Genomic DNA, 17,270 nt, shown 5'->3' with positions numbered 1-17,270 from the left:
ATAGGGTACTGTTTACTTCCTCGTGGCAGTTGTTATGAAACATGCTTTTATCTTAAACCACACATGGATGTGTTTGTTCTGGACCAATGTGTAAAGGCCGTACTGATTTTAAGCTAAAAGCCCAGGCCTTCTTGGGGTGCCCTGAGCTACTCTGACCCCCACACGTTGGGTGGAGGCTGCAGCACTGGGGCCTTCCTGGGGGCAGCCCAGGAAAGCACAGCACAGATAAACACCCCGGAAAAAGGATCCATATTCTAGGGACATCTATCTTCACTCAGGCACAAAACGATGACGTAACAGACAGAAAATAGCATTGAATATTAACGACCGTGAAGTGTGCAAGAGAACACGAGGAATGCCTTAATATTAATCCTAACATCAATTTCCTTCAAGACCACGGCCCTGCCCAGGTTACCCAGCCACGGTGAATTTGCTTTTTACTTAAGTAGTCTGGGTTGGATTTTGAACCAACCTGCAGCTTAAGCCTTCAGACACACACATCTAAACGCCACCAGTACAGGAATGCTGAGCCAAGCACAGCCTATCCCCACGATGGAATATGACGCAGCTAAACCACACAGTAGCACAAACCTCCATTTTTGGCAGAGATAGATCAAGACAACATGATGTTAGGTTACAAGAAATAGGCCAGGCACAGTGGCTCACATCTGTAATCCCAGCACTTTGGGAGGCCGAGGTGCGTGGATCACCAGAGGTCAGGAGTTCGAGACCAGCCTGGCCAACATGGCGAAACCCCGTCTCTACTAAAAATACAAAAATTAGTGGGGCATCGTGGTGCACATCTGTAATCCCAGCTACTTGGGAGACTGAGGCAGGGGAATCACTTGAACCTGGGAGTCGGAGGTTGCAGTGAGTCAAGATGGCACCACTGCAGCCTGGGTGACAGAGTAAGACTCCATCTCAAAAAAAAAAAGAAAAGAAAAATGAAAATAAAAAAGGAAGGAGTTACTCTTTCACACAAAACAAAACAAAAAATGTTTCTACGTGAGCCCAGAGAGCTATCGGCACTGTTGACAGTAGTTCTGTCTGTGTTGCTGATTTTTTTTTTTTTAAACTTAATTTTGAAACAGTTTTAGATTTACAAAAAAATTACTAATACAGAAGGTTCCCAGAGATCCCACACCCAGGCCCCCATTATGTTATTACATTAGCACAGTAGGTTTGGGGGTCTTTTGCTTGCTTGTTTTGAGACAGAGTCTCATTCTGTTGCCCAGGCTGGAATGCAGGGATGTGATTATTGCAACCTTGAGCCTTGAGCTCCTGGGCTCAAGTGGTCCTCCTGCCTCAGCCTCCTGGGAAGCTAGGACTATAGGAGCATGCCACCATGCCTGGCTGGGTTTTCTGTTTTTGTTTTATCTAGAGGTGCGGCCTTGCGATGTTGCCCAGGCTGGTCTCGCACTCCTGGCCTCAAGCGATCCTCCCACCTCAGCCTCCCAAAGTGCTGGGATTCACGGGTGTGAGCCGCTGCACCTGGCCTCAGCATTTGTCATAAGGAGTGAGCCGGTATTGACATGTTATTAACTGAAGCCCATTCCTTCTGCAGATTTCCCTCGTTTCCACCCATTGTCCTCTCCTGTCCCAGGACCCTACACCACACAGCTCCCCTGCACCGTGGTGGCTTCTAGCCTTCCCTGGGTCTGGGACCTGTACAGTTTTCAGGGGCTACGGTCTGTGGCCTTTAGGTGATGATGACTTTCAGCCTCACACTGTCCCCCGTGGTTTTATTTCTGTGCGTGAGTACAGGTCACAGTTTGGGGTCTGCTTGATTTTGGCAGGCACAGAGCCCGCCCAGCACTCCCTCTGCCCGCGCTCCGGGCATTCCTCCCAGGTCTGGAGCGGCTCCGCGGCACCTCAAAAGTGATCAAGTACCATCCCCTGCTTTCCCGGGAAGGGTGAGTCACCTCATTGTGGCTGAGACGTGGGAAGGAGACAGAGCAGATGGCAGAGCACGAGGCTGCAGGGCCCTCCTCAGCAGGTGCTGCACAAACCTGAACCACGTCATGGGAAGGAACTTCCTGGGTCTTCATGGAGGTTGGGACCTGTCCAGTCCCCCTGACTTTCGTGAAAGACTTTGCAGTTGGATAATGGTCATCCGCGATCGTGTTCCCCATGGTGGGCTCATGCTGTGGGGCAGTGGGGGCAGAGGTCATATCATGGCCTTCAAGGAGCAGGCGGCCCTCAGGGGGCAGGGGGGAGTGCCACAGTTCTAAGACTCGGTGGCAGGTGATCGGCAGCTGTGGGTGAAGAGCAGCGCAGCTGATGCTGGACGGCCCCAGGAGTCAGGGGAGTGGGTTTCCTAGTAAGAATGGAGTTTGCCACACCAAGTGGAGGGAACAATCCTCCTGGGAGCACAACACATGAAAAGCAGCAAGGCCGGCAAGGCGTGGGGAGCAGGGGAGTCAGTTCCCGGGGCCGCGGGAGCAAAAGGCCACTACTGCGCCACCAATACGGGACATTCGTTCTCTCTGTTTTGGAGGCCAGGGATCTGAAATTCAGGTGTTGGCAGGGCTGGTTCCTCCTGGAGGCTCAGGGGAGGGTCTGCTCTGGGCCCCCTTCCCTGGGGGTCCAGCAGTCCTTGGCATTACTTGGCTCCCAGGCGCACCCATCTGGCCTTTGCCTCTGCAAGTGGCTATGGCTCTCCCTGTGTCGTCACACCTCTGTCTTCTGTTCACCGCACCGGAAGCTAGTATGGCCTCAGGTCAGCACCTCAATTACAGCTGCAAAGGGCCTATTTCCAAATAACATCCCACTCTGAGGTTCCAGGTGGATGTGAATTTTGGGGGGACATAAATCGACCCCAGGAATGCAGAATAGCAGGGAGATATGGGCATGGAGGCAGGAGGTGGGTGGACTTCCAATTGCCGCCAGCCTCGTGGGCTCTTGGTGCAGGGCGGTGGGGGTGGCTGAAGGGGAAATGTCCACAGAGGCGTGGACAGGACCCATGCACCACGAGGAATCATCACTGGCCCCTTGACAGGTGAGGACACCAAGGCACAAATAAGCTGAATGTGCCTGGTAAGGTGACTCGGGCTGAGCGGCAGGGCCCAGAATAACCTGAGGCCAAGTCCCCACCGATGGTGGACGGGATGACAGAGGGGATGGTCCGAGAGGACCCTAGTCCTGGCATGGAAGGGTCTGCTGAGGGCATGGAGGAGGAAAGGCCAGCTTCTAAAACATCCGGGGCCTTGGGGATGACCCTGTGAGATGGAGCCACAGGCAGCTGGAGATGCAGCCAGTGCCGGGAGGGAAGCAGGGGCCCACTGGCTCACTGTGAGTCTCCGTCACTACCCTGTGCACCACAGCCTGGGGGGCTCTTCCACTCTCCCATCACGAGTGCCCCTCGAGGCCTGGTTGGGGCAGCTCATGATGCCCTCAGGGTCCAGAGTCATCCCCCGTGGCCAGCTGTGGTCACATCCACAGGGCGTTGCTTGCTGTCCAGCCGGTAAGAGACACAGGGTACGGGCCTGTCCTTCCCGAGGCCTTCACAGCAGGCAGGGAGGGCCCTGCTTGGTGGCTCCTGGTGGCTCCCATGCAAAGCCAGGGAACTTTGAAGTGGTTGTGTACATCTCTCCCTCTTCCGGGTTTGTTTTGTTTTGTTTTAGAGGCCAAGGGGGTCAGACAACAGGTGCGATGTGTCGATCCTGCTACCTGAGGGCGTCTGGCTTTTCTCCTTTCTGGGCAACAACCTAGGACCTGTGTCTCACGAATGCAGGTTTGCTTGACAGGAACAAGGGGACACGTGCTTTCAGGGTTGGGTGCGTAGTGCATGGCAGGATGTCAAGCCATGAGAGGAGGAGTGAGCCTCGGACCCAGGAGAGCAGAGTCTCATACCAGCACGAGCGTCTCCAGCAAGCTGGACTGTAGAAAAGCCCAGGTGCTGCTCACGATGCCTGGGGAGCAAAGTCCTGTGTTGGCCTTGCAGTCAAGGTAAAGGGTGCAGCTCTGCCTGGGGTTAGGGGTGGGGAGGGCAGAGCTAGCCTCCTATTCCTCCTTGTCCCCACCTGTGCCATTGGCTAGACAATGGAGAAGGAGGAGCCCTTCTCACACCCCAAGGAAGCCCACACCTTGGTTTCCTTGGTTTCTCCTCTTTGGAATCCAAGTCCGCACCCTGTAACCCCACCACTGCCATCCCCTCGGGTTGCTGCAGGTGGGTCCTCACACGTCCTCCCCTGTTAGTCCCACCTAGTCTTAGCCACAGACAAGCACCCCCAGCAGCCAGCACCCACCCCGACCCTGCCCCAGTGTCTGGTCCCAGTGCCTGGTCCTGACCCCTAGACATTGTGTAAAACTCAACTAAGTGTATTGAATATATCCATTAATTGTACATTTATCATTTCTTTGTGGTGAGAATGTTCAAAATCCTTTCCTCTAGCTATTTTGAAATATACAATACTATTAACCATGGTTATCCTACTATACAATAGAGCAACAGAACTTATTCCTGCCATCCTACTGTAACTTGGTACTCTTCGACCAATCTCTCTCCAACCCCCTCTTCCTCCTCACCTCCCCGGATTATGGTGATCATTATTCTATTCTGTACTTCTTTTTTTTTTTTTTTTTTTTTTTTTTTTAGACAGAGTCTCACTCTGTCATCCACCCTGAACCCAAGCTGCAAGTTCCAGGCAAGTCACTTAACTTGTTGGGGAGGCTGCTGGGATCTGCTGAGAACACCAAACCGCTTCTCCCGTGGCCAAGCACAGATCAAATGGAAACGCACAGGCAGGCCCTGGGAAGCCTATCAATGGGCAAATTAGGAGCATGTTAAAAGCTCTGAAAAGCTTCTACAGCTTCAAATATGCAATCATTCAAATACATACACCATTTTATCTTGCCGCATTATTGTTTCCAAGGCACATTTTTTCATTTAACATCCTTCCTCATCTCCTAAATTATAAAATCCTAGAAATGACAAGAATTATTCTGTCACAAGATATGGAGGACAGCACGAAAGAACCACATACCCAGACCATCAGCATTAGATGAGTCAGGATAAACATTACACATTATTATTACTGAAAACACCCAACTTCAGGTAGCATAAGAAGTAAGAAGGCCTTAAAAAGGGTGGACACCCTGACACACGCTACAACACAGATGAGCCTTGAAGACATCACACTGAGTGAAAGAGGCCGGTCACAAAAGGACAAATACTGTCTGCTTCCGCTTACGAGAGGTTCCGAGAATAGTCAAATCCACAGAGACAGAAAGTAGGATGGTGGGAGCCAGGGACTAGGGGAGGGCCATGGGGAGGTGGTGTTGAATGGGGACAGAGTCTAGTTTGGGAAGATGAGGAAGTTCTCGAGGTGGATAGTGGTGACAGCTGTGCAACAATGTGAATGCACTTAATGCCACTAAACTGCACACTTAAAAATGGCCAAGATGGTCGTTTTATAAGGTTTATTGCAACTAAAAATAAATGAATGAATGGGGGGAAAGAAAGGAGGAGAAATGAAGCTACGAAGACACCTAAAACCTCCTTCTCAATGTCACTCTCACATTTATTATTTATGATAAAATCACATAATCCTCGATAACACTGATTAAGAAATGCTCTCTCCTGATTTCATGTATAAAATAAAGCTCATATCCCAAGGCAGATGTTAGAATCTAATTCAGGATTTAATACTATTAAGTTGTTCCATGTTATTCCAACGCAGCTCATCAAGTCTCTGCTTGATGGAACCTTCTGGAAGCCTGAAATCATAACAGGCCCCACGGTGCCCCAGGAAGGTGTGTTCACACACCAACATGGCCAGCCCAACCCCAGCCTAAAGAAGTTGTGGGCTGAGATGCTGAGCAAGTGCATTCTTGTCAGGAGGCAGAACTTTCATTTAAGAGTTAAGGATTGCTTCCTCAGAAAGTTCAACATAGAATTAACACATTACCCAGAATTCTATCCCCAGGTGCAATTCAAAAAAATTGAAAACACACATCCACACAACTTGTACATAAATGCTCACCACAGCATGATTCACAATAACCCAAAGTGGAAACCCAAACATCCACCAATGTATGAATGGACAAACCCGGTATCTTCCAATCATACAACGGAATACTATTCAGCCATAAAGAGGAAGTAGGCTGGGCGTGATGGCTTATGCCTGCAATCCCAGCACTTTGAGAGACCAAGGTGGGCTGACCGCTGAGCTCAGGAGTTCGAGACCAGCCTGGGCAACATGGTGAAACCCCATCTCTACCAAAACACAAAAAATTAGCCAGACATGGTGGTGCACACCTGTGGCCCCAGCTACTCAGGAGGTTGGGGTGGGAGAATCGCTTGAACCCGGGAGGCAGAGGTTGCAGTAAACTGAGATGATGCCACTTCACTCCAGCCTGGGCAACAGAGTAAGATCCATCTCAAACAAAAAAAAAAAAGAGAGAGGAAGTACTGACCAGGCTACAACGTGCGTGAAACTCACACACCTTCTGCCAAGTGAAAGAAGCCAGACACAAAAGGCCACATAATCATGGTTTCACTGATAGGAAACACCTAGAATCCACAGAGGCAGAAGCCATGCTGGTTGCCAAGAGCAAGGGGCAAGATGGACCGGAAGTGATTAAGCTTACTGGGTATGGGGCTTTCTCAGGTGATGAGAATGTTCTAGAACTGCACAGAGGGAGAGGTTGCACAACATCATGAATGTAATAAATGCCACTGAAGTGTTCATTTTAAAGTGGTTAATTCTGGCTGGGGCGCTGGCTCACCCCTGGAATCCCAGCACTTTGGGAGGCCGAGGCTGGCGGATCACGAGGTCAGGACATCGAGACCATGGTGGCTAACATGGTGAAACCCCGTCTCTACTAAAAATACAAAAAATGAGCCGTGCATGGTGGTGGGCGCCTGTAGTCCCAGCTACTCGGGAGGCTGAGGCAGGAGAATGGCGTGAACCCGGGAGGCAGAGTTTGCAGTGAGCCAAGATCGCGCCACTGCACTCCAGCCTGGGTGACAGAGCAAGACACCGTCTCTAAATAAATAAATAAATACATAAATACATAAATAAATAAATAAATAAATGAAGTGGTTAATTTTATCTTATGTGAGTTTCACCTCAATTTTTTTAAAAGGAAAAAAGAGTTAAGAATTGATTCTTAGTAAAACTTCGTCTCATTTTGGCGTGAGATTGTCCAAAAGGAGAAAGCAATTCTAAAGGGTATTTCAAGAACAATTTCCTTCAAACCAAGCTGTCAATGAAGTCAGAAATGAACAGACGTTCTAAGACGCAGAACCGCTTCTCCTCCTAAGAGCAGGAAGCCACTTTCCGACCCTGGAGACACCAACTCCCCCACCTTAAAGATGCTGAGTATGGCTTGGGTAGAGCCAAAGTTCCCATCTGTTTACACCATGAGCTAAATATCATGGGAAAAGCCCACAGAGGCCCACGCGCCGCAGCGAAGGCACTGGCCGGGACTTCGACAGGGATCAAACACCCGGAGTTTGATCAAGGACCTTTCATTGTCTCTGCTTTGCTTCAAGTCCTCACAGAACAATCTGAAGGCACTCGTTTGCTGAACAGGAATCCAAACGTCTGACCACAAGAAACCCCTTGTTGGGGAGTGCCAGGAACTCCCGTGGGGAGACACTGAGTGACCAACAAGCCTGTTTTGGTTTTTTTGTTTTTTTGGCTTTTTGTCTTGAGACGGAGTCTTGCTCTGTCACCAGGCTGGAGCGTGGTGGCACAATCGGCTCACTGCAACCTCCACTTCCCAAGTTCAAACGATTCCCCTGCCTCAGCCTCCCGAGTAGCTGGGGCTACAGGTGTGTGCCACCACACCAGGCTGATTTTTTGTATTTTAGAGTAGAGATGGGGTTTCACCATGTTGGACAGGATGGTCTCGATCTCCTGGCCTCATGATCCACCTGCCTCTACCTCCCAAAGTACTGGGATTACAGCCCTGAGCCATGGTGCCTGGCCAAGCCTGCTTTAAGATAAGAAAAGGAGGAACCCCCGGGCTTCGGCTTGCAGGGCAGGTTCCCCACGGCAGCACTGTTGACTCTTGTGGGGGCTGGAAAACTCTCTGTGGGGTGCCAGCCGCTGGGAGGATGCTGGGCAGCATCCCTGGCCTCCACCCACTGGATGTCAGCAGCACCCCCACCCCAGGCTGTGACGACCACACATGTCTCCGGACAACGTCTGCCAGGGCAGCAGCGCACCAGCTGACAACCCCGCCCTCGGAAATGATGATCCAAACCTCTGGACCGCTTCCGGCCTGAGACTCTCAGCAGGTACCAGGAGCCCAGGAAGCACAGAGCTCAAGGCTCCTTGGCTCAGCACCCGGCTATGCCAGACCACTCGGGCCTTTGTGCCTCCCAACAGTGCCGTCTGGGGCATTCCCCTGCCAGCTGGGCTCCGAGAGCGACACGGGTTGGGCCAATGGGGAGTCGTTCCAGCCTTGCTCTTCCCTGCCAGAACCAGAAAGTCACCTCTCTGTCCCCGTCCTGGAAAAATGGGCCAAGTTCCCCGAGGCAAAGATTAAACGACAAAGCAAATTTAAAAGAACAAGTGGGCGCCTGGTTCTGAGCTGAATGATGCCTTCCAGCACGACAGCACGGCCCTGAGCACCTGCCAGGGGACAACCATATGTTCCCGGGCCCGATGTGTCCACGAGCCACTGCCAGCCGAAGAGAGCTGTGGACAATAAAGATGAGAACTTTTTTTTTTTTTTTTTTTTGAGATGGAGTCTCGCACTGTAACCCAGGAGTGCAGTGGCGCAATCTTGACTCACTGCAACCTCCGCCTCCCAGGTTCAAGCGATTCTCCTGCCTTAGCCTCCCTAGTAACTGGGATTACAGGCGCCAGCCACCATGCCCAGCTAATTTTTTTGTTGTTGTTTTGTATTTTTGGTAGAGCCAGGCTGGTCTTGAACTCCTGACCTTGTGATCCACCCACCTCGGCCTCCCAAAGCGCTGGGATTATAGGTGTGAGCCACTGCGCCCAGCTGAAGATGAGATGTTTTAGCAGACACAGCAACCAGCCCAACCCAGCCCTGCAGCAGGTCCTGCTCAGAGCTCTCAGGTTTTTCAGCCACTGCTCACCGCAGGCCCAGGGAGTCAGGAACGACCAGGGCCAGTCTGGAACATTCCAGGCTCCAGGTCTAAAAGTGTCATCCAGCACCCAGCTACACTCCTCATCCAGTCACCTCAGTGGCCAGAGCAGCAGGTGACCCTCAGCCTCCCTCTGCGTGTCCCTGTGCCATTCTCTCCATCTTCCTCCTCTTGTTGCCCGCCCAGACTCCCGCACACTCACACCTGCGGCTGGTGCAGCATCTGCCGACAGATGCTCCCAGAGTTTTGCTGAATCCTGGGAGCTTCTCTCTCTCCAACATGACCTGCTGGACTCAGGTCTGTACCGACCCCCATGCTTGTCAGCAGTGCCTCTGAAATGCTGACTCATCTCTAGGGACAGGGATCAAACACCTGGAGTTTATCAGGGACCTTCCGTTGTCTCTGCTTTGCTTCAAGTCCTCACAGAACAATCTGAAGACATTTGTTTGCTGAACAGGAATCCAAATGTCTGAACCCTTGTTCAGGAACCCCTTGTTGGGGAGTGCCAGGAACTCCCGTGGGGAGATGCTGAGTGACCAACAAGCCTGTTTTGGTTTTTTTGTTTTTTTGGCGTCAAGCCGCTCCTATCCCTGAGCCCGAAGGCCCTCCTGTGCAGAAAGGCTGCAGCGGCTGCCAGGGGAAAACTGTCTGGGCCCTGCCCTGGCCCCTGCCACTGCACATGTGCCTCAAGCAGACGCCTCGTCTTTGGGAAAAAGCTTCCCGTGGTGTCTGAACCGGCACTGCAGCCATGTCCCCCGCGAGGTCATCACGGAGTCAGAGACCACAACTGGGCAGGAGATGCCGGGTTCCAGGGGCCACGGATAGTGAGCTGAGACTTTCTGTGGTTATCTGGACTTTGTTTTTGGTGGGGGGGCGTAGAAAATTACACCTTATTTATTTTTAAAGCCAAATCACTAGGAAAATATATCACAGCCGGGAAACAGCAAATGGACAGGTTGTCTTATCATTTCAAGTAATAAGCTGGTGAAAATACAATGAGGTTGCTATCAAAACAATAAGGTGCCATGCCGGGGCAGGAACACTGCAAGCTACGAAAGCCCCAGGCAGAAATGGCATTTGGTAATGGAGGCTGCCTCTCCTTTGCTCTCAGGGAGTCAGCTCATCCTAGCCCAAGTCGCTTCCTTTTTCTCCCTTGAATTTCCTGTTGCCAGGGGTTTGTCTCGACTGGACTCTGTTAATTCAGAGGGCTAAGTAGGCAATGCTAGGGTTAGGTCTTCATTCCATCTGTTCTATAAAAACCAGGTTTTTCCAAATCCAGTACTTCATAACTCTGTTATAATCAAGTAGCCAAATGCTCCTCTTTTACTGTTCACTCCTATATACCAGTATATATCACAATCAAAACCCCCTTCTCTTCATGGGCAAAGTGTTACTGCAAAGATTGTCCTGTCATTTTGCTATATACAGCCTCAGGGCCCATCAGCCAGTAATCCTGCTTCCCATAATTAGTGTGTCATCGCCTCTCATGTTTTTGCATGGTCTCCAGGCTGAAAGATGCAGACGTCATAATTTTAAGAAATGTACATCCACATCCTGATGACCAGAAATGGGGATCCACAAGGAACCTTTCAAAGTTCTTTTTTGTTGTTTTTTTTTTTGAGACAGAGTTTCACTCTGTCGCCCAGGCTAGAGTGCAGTGGCACCATCTCAGCTCACCGCAAGCTCCGCCTCCCGGTTCACGCCATTCTCCTGCCTCAGGCTCCCGAGTAGCTGGGACTACAGGCGCCCGCCACCACACCTGGCTAATTTCTTTTTGTATTTTTAATAGAAACGGGGTTTCGCTGTGTTAGCCAGGATGGTCTCGATCTCCTGACCTCGTGATTTGCCCACCTTGGCCTCCCAAAGTGCTGGGATTATAGGCGTGAGCCACCGCGCCCAGCTGGAACCTTTCAAGGTTCGTATCCAAACGAGTCTCCCTCCCAATTCCACATCTTAAAATCAACTTGTATGACCTTGTGTAAATTACACAAAACCAGGAAAACAAAGACACAGAAAACTTTTTTTCCTTCTAAGTGAATGACCTCATGGATTTTGTTTCACAGCTTATGGCAAATGATGTGGAGACACTCCTGGTAAACAGGATGTTGGCAACAAAGAGGAAATATCTCTCCTCAAACTCCACCAACTCTAACCTGCCAGCCTGTTGGTACCTGTGTAGTAAGAAGAGTCCAGTACCTTGGAGGGCTCTGGCTTGTTACAGGGGAGATCCTTACTGCCAGGACAAGCACTGGCCCAGGAAATATAAGCTCTAAAACTCTCCTGTCATGTCTCTGACCCAATTTAGCACCACTTTTTTCCATTTCATTTTTTAGGACTAAAACATAAAAGAACCAGTGTCCAGAGGCAAGTGACATAAGCCTTACACTTACGGCCATCCTTCATTTCTTCATTCATAAACTTTGCTCAAAAGACTAAAATTCCGGCCAGGTCCAGTGGCTCATGCCTGTAATCCCAGCACTTTGGGAGGCCAAGGCAGGTGGATCACGAGGTCAGGAGTTTGAGACCAGCCTGACCAACATGGTGAAACCCCGTCTCTACTAAAAATACAAAAATTAGTTGGACATGGTGGTGCATGCCTGTAGTCCCAGCCACTCAGAAGGCTGAGGCAGAAGAACAGCTTGAAACTGGGAGGCGGAGGTTGCAGTGAGCTGAGATCATGCCATTGCACTCCAGCCTGGGCAAAAGAGCAAGACTATGTCTCGGGAAAAAAAAAAAGACTAAAATTCCCAATTCCTTTTGTCCTTGGCCCCGATGGCCACTGGCAAAAACTTTTATTTCCCAATGGATGAGAGAGCTTGTTTCATCTTCTCGGTCATAGTTGGGATGAGGTGCATGTGGTCATGCACACACTTGGTCACACAACCATCCAGCTTCTGCTTCACCTGAAGCTCCTTACTCCCAGCATCTATTGAATATTTGGCTTTGTCGTTGCAACGCATGGTACACCGGACCAGGCGGTCCTGGAACTTCTCCAACTCACTGGTGACCAAAGCCTGGGCTTGAGCCAGGGGCACATGGCAGCACTTAATGTACTGGTGCACCTGCTGCATGGAGGCCTGACTGTCCTCACAACAGCTGGTGCTGCACTGGAACATGAAACCCTGTATCTTCCAGATGCTCTCTCCCTCCGGACTCTTCACCATGGAGTCCACTGCCTCCTGCACCTGCAGCTGCTGCAGCTCCACCATGGCGACCCCATGCTGCCCCAGTTACTTGGACTTTTATAAATTTTTTTTTTTTTTTTTTTTTTTTTGAGACGGAGTCTCACTCTTGCCTAGGCTGGAGTGCAGTAGCATGATCTCAACTCACTGCAGCCTCCGCCTCCTGGGTTCAAGCGATTCTCCTACCTCAGCTTCTCAGGTAGCTAGGATTACAGGCATGTGCCACCACGCCTGGCTAATTTTTGTATTTTTAGTAGAGATGGGGTTTCGCCATGTTGGACAGGCTGGTCTCAAACTTCTGAGCTCAGGTGATCCACTAGCCTCTGCCTCCCAAAGTGTTGGGATTATAGACATGAGCTACTGCACCCAGCTGACTTTTATAAATCTTGGCCATGGCCACGTGTGGTAGACAAAACAATGTCTCCCCCTCACCTCCCGAGAAGAGGTCCATGTCTCAATCCCCAGGGGTACAGTGTTATGCCACATGGCACAGGGGTACGGTGGCTCACCAGTGACCTTAACCCAAGAGAGTATCCTGGAGGATCTGGGTGAGCCCAGTGTGGCCACAGGATCCTTAAAAGCAGAGAAGGGAGGAATAGTGGAAGAAAGAGCTTATGGGGACGGAGGAAGTCAAGGGATTCTATGCTGCTGGCCCTGAAGATAGAGGAAGGGCCATGAGCCACAGCAGAATCTGCTCTGCCTCCCTGGGTAGTTGGAGAGGCAATAGCAGATAATGAGAACAAAGACTTACATAGCTCTTGCAATCCTCAGGGGACTCCAGGAGGCAGGAAATCCAATCACCCAGTTTTACTGATGAGGAAACCAAAGCACATAGAGGTTAAGTGACTTGCCCAAGGTCACAGAGGAAGTGGGTGGCAGAGCGGGGATTGCACACGCCTGTAAACTCAGCTACTTAAAAGGCTGAGGCACGAGAATCACTTGAACCCAGGGGGCAGAGGTTGCAGTGAGCTGAGCTTGCACCACTGCACTCCAGCCTGGGTGACAGAACAAGACCCCATCAAAAAAAAAAAAAAAAAAAAAAAAAAAATTATCTACAGGGTCCTTCACAGGGAACTCACAAGATGATTCTCTAATCTCTACAGAAGACCAATAGGTCAAGAATAGCCAAGGCATCCCTGGAGAACAGGGGAGGGGAACAAGCTCTATCTGATGTCAGGACTTACAACATATAGACAAAGGAGTGCTGGCATGGAGCAGACCAACAGACCAACAGACAGAAGATGGAGCCCAGAAACAGGTCCACACACATACACAACAGAGTTGGCAACCGGGAAAGAGAAGCATTCCCACACATGGTCCCAAGCCACTCAGCTGTCTACATGGCAGACAAAGTGAAACTAGATCCCTACCTCACACCAAGCACAAACATCAATTCCAGGTGAACTAAGGACTTACACAGGAAAGGCAAAGCCTATTTTAGCAAAGATCATTCAAAATCATGTTTACGATCTTGAGATAGGTAAGCAATTCTTAAACATGACATACAAAACACTATCATAAAGGAAAAAAACTATGATTTTGATTACATTAAAAACAAGGACTTTAAAAAGAACCTTATTAAAAAATTAATGATGAGACATTAACATAAGCCACAAACTATGAGACCTGCCTCACTGGGTGTCTAGGGCGTGGTCCTCACAGTTGAGCACACCCTCTTCATGGAAACATGCTCTTCCTGACTTTTTTTTTTTTTTGAGATGGAGTCTCGCTCTGTCACCCAGGCTGGAGTGCAGTGGCAGCCCACAGGTTTTCCGTTCAAGGTGCTTTCCCTGACAATCCCACTCTGCCACCCACTTCCTCTGTGACCTTGGGCAAGTCACTTAACCTGTATGTGCTTTGGTTTCCTCATCATTAAAACCGGGTAACTGGATTTCCCACCTCCTGGAGACCACTGAGGATTGCAAGAGCTACGTAAGTCTTTGCTCTCAGTATCTGCTATTGCCTCTCCAACTACCCAGGGAGGCAGAGCAGATTCTGCTACCCCAGTGACAAGAGACGTGGGGCCCAGAGAGGCTCAGGAACTGTGCCCAGGACACACAGCTGTCTGTTGGGGGTGCAGGTCGCCATCTTCCTGCCAAGGTAGAGTGAGGCCTGCAGTCTCCACGTGTCTACTCAGCTCTTTCACACCAACACTTTCAGAGAGAAAAATAATTATTAACTGCAGAGGCTTAATGAGGATATGGAGCTGCAAGGCTCTCTAATACCAATAATTTGTACCTATTTAAGAGCAAAGGTGTAACAACAAAGGCACTGGCACCAACAAGCTCAGATGCCATATCCCTTGCCTCCAGGTAAAGGAGCACAACTGTCAATTTCACTGAGCACAGAACATTCTCAGGCTCCCACGAGCTCCCACACTCCACCCTGGCTCTCAGACTCACCTGTAGGGAAGAACGCCCCAGGCCTTCCGCCCAGAAATCCAGGGGTACAGGGCAAGAGAAGGGGAGCCGCTGGGGAAAGCCATTACAATGGTGGGGACAGGTCCAAGGTCTGAACTGGGCACCAGTAAACGTGGCATCCACAGGGCCCACCAGCCCCAGCTGTTCAGTCCCAAGCAAGACCACTGGGAGGGTCCTGCAGGAGACAGAGTCCCACCTTCCACCAGCTCAGCCCAGCCCAGCCCCTGGCGGCAGCTGCCTCAGGCCCAGCCCTCCCCAGAAATGCAGGGTGCAGCATCTGCCAGGAACTTGGAGGAGCCACTCCTCCTAGCCCTGAAATGTATCCCCACTCAGGGGCCCTGAAATCCCTTCCAGAATAATTTCACAGAGACCTCTTTCGAAATGCAAACACCATGGAGAGGCTATATTAAGCCACTGACCCCTCGTGGGGTTAGGTCCTCAAGTTAGAACTGGGGGCAGCCTGGGACAGCCTAGCAAGGGACAGCTGTGCTCATATACCATGAGGGCTACCTCGCCCACTCACTGCAGCACCTGTTTTGGCTGGGCATGAGGCTTCTGCCCCAGAGACCCCGTGCCCATCAGAGTTGCTGGAGTCAGCGCTCACAGGGATCCCGCCCAGGTGCTGGGGAGGTCTGGCTGCTGCCTGAGGTCTCCAAACACTACCGAAGTCCCCCTCCAAGAGCAAGGAGACCATCCTTGTTACTTCCGGGGATCCCTCCCTCCAATTTAGTGAATGGCAAGCAGATCATTTTCTTTGGGGGAAAAGATCAAATATTGGCCCAGACGTCTCTTAATTTGCAACTTGCATCGAAACTGCTGAGAACAGAAAAGCCGGGATTTCGTTTTTCTAGTTAAATATTTGCTGAGAAAATTCCAGTCCTAAATTTCAAGAGACTGATTCAGCATGACATTAGAAGGGTGGTTTTAGATGATTAACTAGAGGCTCTCGTGGAAGAAACCTGAGAGAAAGACGACGCAGGCCTCCCCGTGAAAACGCCGTTTTAGCCAACAGAGAAAGTGTGTGTGTTAGCATCCTTGCTTTTGTCTTGATTTTTTTCTCCGATGTTTTTCTGTAGTTGAGTATTTTAATTTACTTCTTTCAGGCCCCTCTCCCCTGCCACCTCCAGATGGTGAGATTCATTTCCAGTATTCAAAGACTGAAATAAAAGCTCTCACCTCACATGGGTTCTGCTAGAAGACGAGCCCTCCATCCTGACCCTGGCGCTGGTTCCTCTTCCCAGGCCTTTGTGAGTGGCCCCCGCCCAACTCCTTCTCCCTGAAGCTAATGAGTCGGATGCCTATTCTGAAGCCAGTGAGTAAGAAGATTCAAGCAAAGACTCAAAGCTCCACTTGGACGGAAGGAGGCCCATGTGCCGGGAGGCTGCACGTGGGGCCGCCAGGCTGCACGCGGGGCCGCCAGGCAGCTTCTGTCTGGCTCATTATGGAGGAGCTGGGAGAGAGGTGCACATTGCAAGTAAAGCTGAAAATAAAGTCTGGCTGGCTGACACCTCCCTGCTCATCACACATCCCATGCCTGAGCATCACCAAATTGCCAAGGAGCAAAGAGCTCATCTCCAAGACAGGTGGCCAGCAGGCTCCATGCACCTCTCCATCCACACATGCGCTGTCTGCGCCCTGCGGAGCTTGTGTGGCGGGGACCGTTGACGCTCAGGTTCTGCACAGCGCCTCCCACAGTCTGGGGAAATGGGTGCCCTGGAACCATCGGAGCCCGCAGAGGGAGAAAGAGAACCCGTTCTGCAAACGTGAACCAGTTTTGGTCATCATGTCTTGCTTGTGTCGTTTGTCTATGACAGTGACACGTGTCACGGTCCAAACTAATCTACTCTTAACATGCTCTAACCTTTCAGGTACGCATCAAGGCTGGGTGCGGTGGCTCACGCCTGGAATCCCAGCACTTTGGGAGGTGAGGCGGGCGGATCACTTGAGGCCAGGAATTCGAGACCAGCTTGGTCAACATGGTGAAACCCCATCTCTAGTAAAAATACAAAAATTAGCCAGGCATGGTGGTGGGTGCCTGTAATCCCAGCTACTCGGGAGACTGAGGCATGAGAATTCTTTGAGTCCGGAAGGCAGAGGCTGCAGTGAGCCAAGATCATGCCCCTGTACTCCGGCCTGGGCGACAGACTGAGACTCTGTCTCAAAAAAATAAAGGCTGGACGCAGGGGCTCATGCCTGTAATCCCAGTACTTTGGGAGGCCAAGGCAGGTGGATCACCTGAGGTCAGGAGTTGGAGACCAGCCTGCCAACATAGTGAAACCCCCTCTCTACTAAAAATACAAAAATTAGCCAGGCATGGTGGCACACACCTGTAATCCCAGCTACTCGGGAGGCTGCAGCAGGAGAAAGTGTGTGTGTTAGCATCCTTGAACCCGGTAGGTGGAGGCTGCAGTGAGCAGAGATCGTGCCACTGCACTCCAGCCTGGGCGACACAGCAAGACTCCATCTCAAAACAAAAAAATAAAAATAAAGTCATGCATCAGGACATATTCACACAGAATGTCTTCTGAGATGCCTCCAGGCCCATATTCCCCCACCTCTCTCCAACAGTTTCTGTTCTGGCCCCTGCTCCCCACTCATTAC

At 50.8% G+C, this 17,270-nt stretch overlaps 1 protein-coding gene and 1 pseudogene across 1 annotated transcript in view; both read right to left on the bottom strand.

The window, feature by feature from the left end:
* CELSR1 (cadherin EGF LAG seven-pass G-type receptor 1) overlaps positions 1–17,270 on the bottom strand; it is a 182,322-nt gene that overhangs the window by 108,017 nt on the left and 57,035 nt on the right. The window lies entirely within an intron of this gene.
* On the bottom strand, positions 11,860–12,276 carry LOC112633162 (annotated as a pseudogene).

Source organism: Theropithecus gelada, chromosome 10 (genome assembly GCF_003255815.1).
Source record: "Theropithecus gelada isolate Dixy chromosome 10, Tgel_1.0, whole genome shotgun sequence".
In the NCBI taxonomy this organism is placed as follows: domain Eukaryota; kingdom Metazoa; phylum Chordata; class Mammalia; order Primates; family Cercopithecidae; genus Theropithecus; species Theropithecus gelada.
The sequence above is the reverse complement of the archived record's forward strand: the minus strand, read 5'-3'. Positions and strand labels throughout refer to the sequence as shown.